Below are 12,830 nucleotides of genomic sequence, written 5' to 3'. Positions count from 1 at the left end.
CTATCGAATGCAAATTCTTGAGTGTTTGTGTGCACGTTAGAGAAAGGAGGAGCAAGAGAGAGAGAGAGAGAGAGCGAGAGAGAGAGACAGCGATAGGGTGAGAGAAGCACAAGGATAGGGAGAGAGCGAAAGCAAGAGATGGAGGGAGAGAGAGGCAGAGAGAGAGAGACAGAGGAAGAGAATAAAAGAAAGAGCGAGAGCAAGCGAGGGGGAGAGAGAGTGAGAACAAATCTCAGCTGAAAGAGAGGAGGTTAGTGACAGTCTGATAAAAGATGTCTCCAAAATACTAATTAAAATTGAATACCCCTGCAAATGCAACGCAACATGCAATCTCCAGGTAATTCATTTAGAGCAGCTATCTCAGTGTGAAGCTTGATTTTTTTTATCACTGGTTCTTTATTGCAAAAAAAAAAAGTGCCTTTTTACTTTTTATTTTATTTTTCACACTTTATCTTCTGCCGCCGTCTCTCTCAATCCTCTTAGGAGCTCTCTTTTCTTTTTGCTGCCCTTGATGTCACCCGCAAAGGGAAAATAAAATCAAACCAATTAACCCAAAGTGGGTCCTTTTTCCAAAACACTTCAGAGGCTCGGTTCATATTTTTATATATATATATATATATATATATATATATATATATATTTTTAAACACTCCCTAATGTAACTAACTCTAAAGTCACAATCAAGATCCCATTACTGCTGGATCCAGACTGGATGTCTTCAGTGGAAGAATGCCGGTCTTGCACTATGACTTAACCAGTGTTTACATTGTCAAGGTTTTATATTTTTCCAAAGTGGAGGATCATGAAGTAAAAGAGGTTGATTGTACAGTGTGGTGTGCTTTCGTACCCGAGAGCACTTGAATGATTTAGTCACGTACTACTGTAGGAGACGGTCCACTTTAGCCACATGGTAAGGCGATTCTTTGTAAATTCGATCATGTTTAGAATGCAAGATGTGAAATGAAATAAACGACACACGCAAGACAACACAACGCACTGAAAACATCTCATCCTAACGATTGTCTGTTGAAGATTGCTTTCATAAGGTTATTTCCCCTTTGCTAACATTTATATTCATTATGAGTTTTTTTGGCAAACATTAATGTTGACCTTGGCAGTAACATACATGATACATCTTGTGAACAATACTATTTGCAAAACAGGACAATAATCATATTAATATAATGTGAATCAGTGGAGGCTGCTGAGGGGAGGACGGCTCATAAGAATGGCTGGAACAGAGCAAACAGAACGACATTAAACACATGGGAACCATGTGGTTGATGTATTTGATACCATTCCACCGATTCCGCTCCAGTCATTACCACCAGCCCGTCCTCCCCAATGAAGGTGCCACCAACCTCCTGTGACGTGAATTCAATATGAACTGTGTAAATAATGAATTGGTAAGTTGGTGCATAAATATTTGGGATGTTCTAGGTAGAAATAGGCCCAATACATTTCCCTAATTGGTGCCTTAATGATTGGCTGACTCTATCAATGTGTTTACCTCTCTCGTCATGGGAAGCTCTACAATTGGTTTAGATCAGTCCAATCATGTCTTGCGAGGTTGCAAGCCTATCAGTCCAACTCCCGTAGTCCAACCTAAGCATTAGGGGAACTGGAGGAAGGAGTGTTTTGGTGTGAGGATATCCTGACCGCACTCATCTAATTGTGTAATTGTACACTTTTCTTTCTTAAACTTGAAGTATAAGAGAGAAAATAAGTAAGTATGTGCTGTCTGGTTACACACACACTAAACAAAAATGAGGACTGTAATCGCTACTATTTAGCTACTATTTTGATGTTTTTCCCAACCATCTTTAGCCATTACACCTTTTCAAAGTGGATGAACTAAGGAGAGCAGAGTGCAATGTGTCTACAACGGTATCCATTCTATTGCTCAGTATTCTGCATTTATTTTAGTATAGATAAATGAACCGAAAACAGAAAGATTTGTGGGATGAAAGTTGAGAGATGTGTACGAAATATTACAAATATACAAGCAAATGATGGTTAAAAGTGATGGATAAAAGTGATGGATAAAAGTGATGGATAAAAGTGATCTCCTCCACAGACAACTTCTTCACATGTAATAATAGCCAGGTTTCCTTTCACTAGCTTACTATCCCAGGTTACAACGCATCACTTCCCCTTTCAACTGGGGGTTGGAGGGCACCGGAGGCTGTGTTGTGGCAGCAGTAGCACTTTCACTTCCTGTTGTCTGGGTTAGGAGTACCAGCCATGTGTCCATGTGATCTCACTTCACAGGAATTCACACAGCCCTCCGAGACCGGAGTCATAACACCATGTAGCCACCGGCTTCCTTTAATAAAGCACATACGCTTCACAAGAAATATCATTTTCCCAATATTTTCTTCTAACTATTTCAGCTTGTGTATCTCACTTGAAATGAGGGAGAAGGGACCGCAACCTCTTCACTGTTTATGTCTGGTTTCAATTATAGTTTAGTCATGAAGACATGGCCGCTTTCTGTGGATACGCTGTCCATTTGGGTTAAGCCATGCCCCTGACTCATTTTACTGTATGCATTTCTCGGCAACCTTTCCCAGAAAGAAAGACAAATCATATGACTAACAACATAATCACTCTGTAGGGCATACCATGTTGTGCATGTACGGAGGAGCTTTTTCAGAGAATACTTTAGTGACTAATCGACTTAAATGCCTTGTTTATTCTCAGCTCCCCCTGAGGATTTTGATACATTATTAATAGCAATGCCAAATGTTTTCCTGTTATTGTCGCAGTTTCTTGTCGTCATAGTCCCCAGTTACTACTTGATTCACAGAGGCATCGTGATGCTAATGATTAGCGCTCCTAGCCCCTCAGGAGATGGAAATAACCACCTCTTCATCCATCCTCCATTGATTATTGTTATCATTAATATGTCTAACAAGGACATACGTTGACAATTTTGCCAAGTCCGTGAGGTGTGACAGTGCCATGTCCTACAAAACACGGGTTTATTCCCTCTGAAATCAATACGTAGACAGAGGACAATGCCAGTGTGAGTCCGTGTGGATATATAGGTCCTTGGCAGTGTTATTGATGTACTGTATCTCACATGATGAAATATAGGCTGTATGTGTGGTGCCTAAGAGATTGAGGAGTGATCAAGATCAATGAAGTAACGTGAGCATTAATACACTACAACTTCATCCCTTGAACACCCCAGGTAATTTCTGCACTTACGCCCAACATAGACACACATGGACGTGCCTCAGTGCGCACTGGGAGAATTAGATTTTTCTGTTGGTGTTACAATCCAATATCTATCATTGAATGGGTTCTTTTCACAGCAATGGCCAAAAGGTCTCCCATTTTAGCATCAGCGAAGGGCCCCATTGGTACTGAAAATCAAATTGTTTGTGTGTTTTTAAACCAGTTAGGTCTATCTGCTTAAAAATGGTACTTTAGTTTGTAATGTTTGTACCTGGGTGACCTTTGTGAACTGCATGTTCTCACTGAAAGCTGCAGTCAGTAATGTGACATTTACTGTATTTGATGGTGGTCATTTGAGCACAAGCCCTTCATATGGATGAATGCACAGTCTTTTAAAAAACATGTATTAAATCATAATTATTGTGGTATCTAATTTTTATTTATAAACTGAACACAAATATGAACTCAACATGTAAAGTTTTGGTCCCGTGTTTCATGAGCTGGAATAAAAGATCCCAGAAATGTTCCATATGCACAAGAAACGTATTTCTTTCAACTTTTGTGCACACATTTGTTTATATCCCTGTTAGTGAGCATTTATCCTTTGCCAAGATAATCCTTCCACCTGACAGCAGTCACATTTCAAGAAGCTGATTAAACGGCATGATCATTACACAGGTGCACCTTGTGCTTGGGACAATACAAGGCCACTCTAAAATGTGTGCAATGCAGAAGATGTCTCAAGTTTTGAGGGAGCATGCAATTGAAATGCGGACTGCAGGAATGTCCACCAGAGCTGTTGCCAGAGATGTAAATGTTAATTTCTCTACCATAACCCGTTCCAATGTCGTTTTAGAAAATTTGGCAGGCCTCACAACCACAGACCACGTATATGGCGTAGTGTGGGCGAGCAGTTTGCTGATATCAACGTTGTGAACAGAGTGCCCCATGGTGGTGTTGAGGTTATGGTATGGGCAGGCTTAAGCAATTGCATTTTATCAATGGCAATTTGAATGCACAGAGATACCGTGACGAGATCCTGAGGCCCATTGTCGTGGCATTCATCTGTCACCATCACCTCATGCTTCAGCATGATAATGCATGGTCTCATGTCGCAAGTATCTGTACACAATTCCTGGAAGCTGAACATGTCCCAGTTCTTCCATGGCCTGCATACTCACCAGACATGTCACCAATTTAGCATGTTTGGGATGTTCTGGATCGACGTGTACGACAGCGTGTTCCAGATCCTGCCAATATTCAGCAACTTCGAACAGCCATTGATGAGGAGTGGGTCGCACAAAATATTGACTGGTTTCCTGATCCACGTCGCTTCGTTTTTTTAAGGTATCTGTGACCAACAGATGCATATCTGTGTTCCCAGTCATGTGAAATCCATAGATTAGGGTCTAATTAATTTACTTCAATTGACTGACTTCCTTACGTAAACTGTAACTCAGTAAAATCCTGTAAATTGATGCATGTTGCATTGATATTTTTGTTCAGTGTAGTAAAAATCTTCCATCAAACAACAGTTCAAGGACTCAAGACTCTCTTGAATGACTCAGTAAAGTTGTTAGAATAGTATAACTAAATTTGGGATCCTATTTTCAGACTCATATTACAACCATGCATTATCCTCCACTGGCCAGTATGAGTTGTTCATTTGAATAGGTCTGTTAGTGAGAGACAACAGAGGGGTTTTGTCAACCAGCTGACCTTTGAAGTGCACATGAAGGACGAGAATGAAGGGGGGAGAGGGGGCGTGGAAGGAAAACTTGGGCCAAGGTCAAGAAAGCTAATTTGTTTCCTCTGTCCCCTGTAGTCCCTAAGAGACAGACCACACGCTGTCCATACAAGTGTCTTTATTGTTAGAAAAAATCATGGCATGAGCGTGGCGTCATTAGCTAGTGCATCTTTAGATCATGCAGAGTAAATCATATTTTATCTAATAGAAAAAGTAGAGGACTGATCACTAAAATATTGAAGTTGCTGATACTGCATTCAGAGTTGATCAACGCTTTTCCTGACTAGTTATGTTTGTCAATGTACAGATGTACAGTCAAAAAACAATGCAAATGCAAACCTCAGTTACAGTAGGTCAAACAGTCTTGATAAAAGATCCAGTAGATCTGAAAATGATTATGCTATTACAGGCCAGTTCCCTTACTTCTGCTGCTCAGCGTCTGACTGACATTCCAGACAGACAGAGAGAGAGAGAGAGAGAGAGAGAGAGAGAGAGAGATGTTTGAGAGAGAGAGAGAGAGGGGGGGGGGGGAAAGAGAGAGAGACAGAACTTCCTAAGACATTATTTCCTCCATGACTAATCACATTCCCATAAGACACTGCCTGCTTGAAGGGATGGTATTTAATACCTCATATCTAGGATCATACTGTATGTGGTAGTGTGAAAAAAATCATTGGCTGCTCAATAAAACCTTTAGTTGCTGACGTAGTAACCCACAGTTGGCTACTTCAAACAGTTGAAGACAAAGAGGAAATTATTCCTTATGGTTGCCACCTCTAGGGCACACATGGCAGCCCAGCACAAGCAGCAAAGCAGTGGCTAAATCACAGTCTGTACATTGCTGTACAGCCTAAAGTGGGAAAAAAGCATTATATAATTAGGAGAGACATTTCAATTGCCAACCCCTCAGGTTTGTCAAAGACCAGACTCTATAACTCACTGTACATTGCATTAGTTGACGGCTCTTCTTTTGGAAATAAAAGGAACCATTTGTGAGCACATTTACCTTGGCAAACACAGCACCAAAACACATCACCAGTCATCAAGCAGGAGAAATGTCTGATAGGTGTGCAACTATAGAACCAATTTCTAGACTTGATAATATATTCACTGCATCACACCCCTACTACCAGTGGGGACAAAGGGGTTTTTAACATTAATTTCATTTTTTTAACAAATTACTTCATCCGTTTATCTGCCATAAAAAAATACTAATGACAAGTCATCAGAGTCAGAAAAAGATAAATAAAGATAAATAAATAGAAGTTATATAAAACGTTTTAATTTTTTAAATTTTAATTAGCACCTGTGAGCTGCTTCCCATTAACACTGTGCACATAAAAAATCTCCCTGCTTTTCTAATTAAGTAAAGTGGAAACAGATTAGATCGCCTCTTTGAACAAAGGTCAGCTATTGCGTCTCGGATCGTTCCTCTGTTTGTTTGTTTGCCTGACACTATAGAGAGTTCCTCGACTTCCTCGACTGAATGTCACTTCAGAATGGGTGTTTGTTTTGGAAAAACCTTTTTCTCCTCTCCATCTTGACTCCATCGTCTACTTTCTCCCTTCTTTCCTCGAATGTGATCGATAGATAAAGACCTTTGATTGCCTCTCAGAACAGTTCTGTGGTGATTATTCTAGATTCAGTATAAATATCCTGTTTAATGATATACTGTATTTATATACATTTATGACAAATAGATTTAGTTCATATGATTCATAAGACAAGTCAAATGGCAGATTAAAGCTGGACTGATGAAAGATGAGCATCAATCAAAAGGTCCCTGGAGACTCTCAAAGACATGACATGGTTGTCAAGGAGAGAGGGGAAGTGCAGCGACTCACTCCCCTAGCCTTCCATTGATTGGTCTTTCATAACCATTAGTCCTGCTTTCAGAGCCCGTCTAACGAATGGCCAGTCTATCGATGTGATTTAAGACCTGACTCCTTTCTCAGAAAGAACTAATTCAAGAGAAACATTGCTATGAATTGTGTAACAGAGAGTTTAAATGCGTGAGAAATGCATCCATTTCGATCACGAGAGAATTTAATTTGAATCTCCACTTTCAATCGATCCGCTGTGGCATTAGTCTCAGAATTTGAGGAGGAAATATGCATCTGTCACCTTCTGCTGTTTCCAATAAAACATTGTTTTTACGAACTCAATACTCGACAGCCATTATTTTTTGTAGAAAGTTAAATATTGTACATTGATTAAACAGGTGATTTCATACAATGCTATGGCTTTTTAAAAACTTTTCGAAACAGCAAATTCAGTGTAAAGTTTGGTCAATGCTTCCACCCTGGACTCTCCTAAGTTTTGTTTTCTAAGTAAGATGGTCTAGCTGGCACACAGTGGTATGACCACCAGCATCACATTCTTTTCAGCTTGACCCCCCCCCCCCCCTCTTCCCTCTAAAAATCTGTGAGTTACGCATGAGAAGCAGCTGACAAAGGGGGCCAGACGGGAAGGAGAGCGACAGAATTTAATAAAGTTCAACAAGGCAGAAAGGATTGCGCAAGTAGTGAAAAGCAACTCTGCTTTTTTTCTTTACAACTTCTGCCTACTTAAACATTTTTACACCCCAAGCTTTTATCTGTGTCTGCATGCATTGACAGAGAAATAGAGGGATGGATAGAAAGAAGAGAGAGAGAGAGAGAGAGAGAGAGAGAGAGAGAGAGACGCTCATTCCGTTTTTATTGGAATGTTGACCGAGGATGGTCACCATCTGTGCAAACGGTCCAATTCCTCCACTCTCTCTGTGGCTTCTTCGTATCTGAAGTCATAAATATTGGAGGAAGCCTCACTTCTGAGATAATCCAGAGAATATAATTGATATTGTTTCTGTTTTTCCCCACTGAATTCATTTCCCTATGCCTTATTTGTTTCTTTGTCTCTTTTTTTTTTCCTACTTTGAAAAAACCCCATTTAGGCCTATTTGCTATTGAACACGTTTTTAAAATAATTGCTTTTTGGGCCTTTTCCCTTTCCAGTATTCACTATGACATCTGGTCCTTTTGTTTTACTTGTTTGGTGTCATAAATCTGACCTCTTTATTCCTCCGGAATGCCTCCCTACACTTATGTGTTGAGCCTGCTGTAGTGGGTTTCAAACATACGAAAGCTTCCACCTGGTGAATACAGAAAAGAGAGTCAATTGCATTGTTTTTTGTGGTAGAGATGCAATTTTTTTTAAATGACAAAATGATGGAAGAATGTTTATATCAATAACCCCCTCCGGTCCTACCGTAAGAAATAAGCTAGTGATTCTGTGCCAGTAATACATTTATGAGTAGAAGTGCCTTCTTCAGCACAGTAGGGATACCCATTACAAGTGAGCACGGGGAAAATAATTGTGATATGCAGATAGAATACACTTCAGAATGGCGATCCTGCTGAGAAATTGTTTAGAGAGCTGTAATTTCCCACTAAAAAGGGACACATGGTCACAGGCTCCCTGGCTCATTCACGCAAAGTCCGTTTTTCGTGTGTCCATTTCAAATCCAGTTTTTTTTGTTGTAGTACATCGTTGAATTCGTTAGATCGATAGTTCATCCCAAATCTCTTTTATCCACCCAAATACATACTAAACCTGTTGATATATGGTGTTTTGTAGCTGGCTAAGGTGGTTCATATATCGAAAAATGTACCGTATTTCTTGTAGAAAAGGCGAGCTTTACTAAATGTTAACCAGCTGTTTATATGTTAGTCTAGTAAACCATTATAACCATGGTTCTTGACAAACTCAAAACAGGTTTTGTAGAGACAGAAAGAGGGGTAATGTCAGCCTAAAGCAACTCCTAAATTGCATTAACATGAATATGACCTGTTCACACAGCACCTGTTCTTTCCAGGTACAAATGCAAATGTCCTCCGGAAACGTGATATCTCTCAGTTTACAATTCATGATTTTTGCACAGAGACGCCTGTTCCACATTACTGCCATCTGATAAGAGTGCCACTCCCCTAGAAACACCTTTTTAAGGGTCGTAACATTTCATAGATATGCTGCTCGGTATAGGTGATGCTCCTGTTTTACCCCCTTCAGATTGCGCTTGCGTTTACACATACAGAACATGGAACGCGGAATGGAAAGAGGAGTGCAGAACAAACGCCAAAAAGCCTACAAATGGCCTTACTGAAACACTTAGGGAAAGATGACGCCTGACAAATATACTGGTATCACGTTGCTCAGTCTCCTCCCTCTATGGACCAATGAATAAGTCCTGTATTTTACTGGATTTTTATACATTTAAGAAGGGAGGAAAAGATATAGACTAAGAGATAGTGAGAGAGCCATGCTTTGGTGTTTTGTCCCAGTAATAAAATGTCTAGACACCAATTAACATCAATTTCCCTCAAGAATTTGTGTCATCAGTGTGAGAGCTTTTCTCGCTACTATGGGCACCAGTTTAAATATATCCTCTCATCAATCAATGCTTTCTTCCTCTATTTTAATTGAACTTTGTTTTCTTTTGTCAAGACCTTTCTTCTGGAGAACATGTCTCCTTGTCCTCACTGTAAAAAGCCAGACCAGATCAATCCGTCTAACTTTGTTTCCTCCTTATGTCCTTTCACATCCTGCGGGTTTGACTCACCCTCGAGCCCTTTTCAAAATGCAGTGTCGTCCAGCGGGCCCCCTGTCCCTGTGACATTAGACTGGCCCTTTGGTTATTTCATCATGAGCATTCTTTATTTGATAATGATACAAAACAAACTGTTTTTATTAGGCGTGCACATAAAATAATGTCCAAAGAGAGATCGTTAAACTTACAGGCAGGTTTGTGTGTTGCTTCAACCGGACAGCGGCATTCTAAGGACATGGAACCGACAGGAACATCAAAGTATCTGCGTCACTGTGGTGACTAATTACTCAGGCATTATGCTGAAGTATTCTAATTGGAAACACAAAGGTGCCAATGTCAGAGAAGAAACCTAAAAGCAGGGAAAGAAGCAGTTGGCAGTGTGTTGACAGTGCAATGAGAAGGAGTCTCGTTCTTCACCAAGGAGAAACATCTACTGTACCTGAGGTGATTTGAACCATTTAGCACATGACAACGAACATGTTCCTCATGTTCATCTGGGTATCTTATGACTGGGGATGGTGGTATGGCCACTTGGCAGTTAAGAAAACACGTTTTTTTTATGTCTGATAAATGTAACTCAGCAGCTTATATGTGTTCCATCCACCTACTCTGTCTATTTATTTTCAATGTTTTATCTTTTTTTTACATTTCTTTCTTCGTCTTTCTTAGCTTTTGGGAGAATTGACACCTGAATCGGAGAGAGGTTTGTGCAGAGCCTCCCCATCCATCACGACAACTGTGTTTCCAAGGTGACATTATTGAGATTGTAAATAAGAAGAGGCAGACATCATAGAACCTGAAGGATATGGGACACAGACAGCAAACGTATAATTAGAGCTGTATGGTATGAAGTGAGTTCTTTCCAACCATACCATTCATTGTCTCCTACCACAGCAGTTTGTATTTTCGTCTTCCATTGTCTTTTACGTATACATAAAAGTAGATTTTGTTGGCTGTTTGCTGAAATCTATGAAAACACAATTTCAACGAGGTCCACAATTTCAATTTTATGTATTAGATTTGTTGTCCTTTTTAAGATGTCTGTCTTAGGCTATACCTGATTGCCTTTATTTAATAAGATTGACAGATTCTTCCATTTCCCCTTGAGATAATAGCCTACTGTACCTCCTTTAAAGCCAGTCTATGACCGAGATAATACAACAATGTATAACATGTTGTGCAAAGTGAGATCTTTACGATCTAATATAATATGGTCTTGTCTCAATGTTTAATAGTCACAACAGTATTTGCAGAGAAAAGGGGTTTGCTAGGCGTTGTCCCCACGGTTTCATCAGCACTATTATTGACGTACAGTGTGTCCCCGAATTTGTAGATATTATATATTAGAGATAAGATTGAAAAACATGAACGGGATTCAAAGGATGACCGAAAGGACACAAGATCAGTGGGACTATCTTTCTTTATATGCAATTAGTGAAAACATGACCATGTTAATCTCTCAATACCACATGGATGACACAAGTTAAAGTTAAGTTGAGTGCTATAGGTTGGTGATCTTTGAATGCCACAGGTAATCATTCTTGTTACGGTTTTCTTCTATATCCTCCTCTGACGAAGAGGTAGAACAAGGATCGGACCAAAACGCAGCGTGTTGATTGAGATTCATGTTTAATGAAACAAAGAAACACGAACTTACACGGACACTAACAAAAACAATAAACGAAACCGAAACAGCCTATCTGGTGCAAACTAACCGAGAGTACACATAGGACACTAAGGACAATCACCCACGACAAACTCAAAGAATATGGCTGCCTAAATATGGTTCCCAATCAGAGACAACGATAAGCACCTGCCTCTGATTGAGAACCACTCCAGACAGCCATAGACTTTGCTAGATAACCCACTAAGCAACAATCCTAATACCACCACCAAAACCCCAAGACAAACACACTACAATTACAAAACCCCATGCCACACCCTGGCCTGACCAAATACATAAAGATAAACACAAAATACTTTGACCAGGGCGTGACAATTCTTGAAGTCAGTACTTAATCTATTGACTTTATATACTCCGTGACTCCATGTCCATCGGTCCAGTTCTTATAACCCTGGTGAAATATGATGCCGTCTACAGAAATGGTGCAGTGTGGACGACTTTAAATTCTCAAATTTAAAGTTTAGAGGCTAATTCATTGAGTCTGTATACCAAATCTGGATTAAATCAGATGTATTGTTCATGAGAAGATTTTTTAAAGTATTTTTTTAGAATATCTGCTAATGTGCATCTATAGGTACAGTGCTGGCATCTTTGAATACAGAAACAATTCTTTCTCCAAACCATTAAAGAGTGATGTAATGAGTCTACATACAACATCTGGAGTGAATCTGACATATGGTTGATGAGGAGAAGATGATTGCAGATGATTTTGAGCATTAGCATTACATATGCAAAGATTGAGTTGTTAATAGTTACCTTGTTTTGGAGATATCAATGCCAAATTAAGTGTGGTTCATCTTAGGGACATCCCATGATAGCGAGTTCACATTTCAAGTTGATAGGCCCATGTGGAGCGGATTTTAAATGAACATGTAAAATTAACATTTTTTTTTTTAAATTTGCGCATTTTAGCATATTAGCATATGTGGTAATATGCATCTACTTGTGTAGTGTGGCCACCTTTGAATGCATCAATGTTATATTATCAAACTCTTTAGGGACTATTATAATGAGTCCAAAGACTACATTTGGAGTGAATCTGACAATTTTTGTCAATGAGAATAAGATTTTTTGTAATTATTTTTAGCATTAGTGTTACATAGTCATAAGAGTGAATTCTTAATAGCTTCCAAAAAAATGGGTCATTTTAGTAATGTCTTTTATGACCTTAAAACGTTTCAAGTTGATAGGCCATTGTTAAGTGGATTTACAAAGGATTTAAATGGACATGTAAAATCAGCCATCTTTTAACCAATCCATTACCCTTCTCATACTAAGTTAAGAGATATACCATGGGCCTACATACAGAGTATGTGTGTTATTTGGACTTGTGATTCACGGGAATACAATTTTCATAGGTTTTCTAAAATGTCCAAGCTGGAGGATAATCTCTCCCGATGGGACCTTATGGATCCTTGAGGCACATTTATTCAACACGAGGAAAGACACCTACATACAAAGTTTCAAGTCTCTAGGTCAAATGGGGTGACAGATATGAGTGTTGAAGTAAGGCTGCTTATAGTACCGCCCCTATAGGCCAATCGGTGCCATTGTTTTTGACCAATTTACTCATGGCCTCTAAATTCTGTGTAGGGAGAGACTGGTGCCCAAAACTGATGACGTATGTCGTG

The sequence above is a fragment of the Oncorhynchus kisutch genome, linkage group LG2 (assembly GCF_002021735.2).
Source record: "Oncorhynchus kisutch isolate 150728-3 linkage group LG2, Okis_V2, whole genome shotgun sequence".
In the NCBI taxonomy this organism is placed as follows: Eukaryota; Metazoa; Chordata; class Actinopteri; order Salmoniformes; family Salmonidae; genus Oncorhynchus; species Oncorhynchus kisutch.
The sequence above is the reverse complement of the archived record's forward strand: the minus strand, read 5'-3'. Positions refer to the sequence as shown.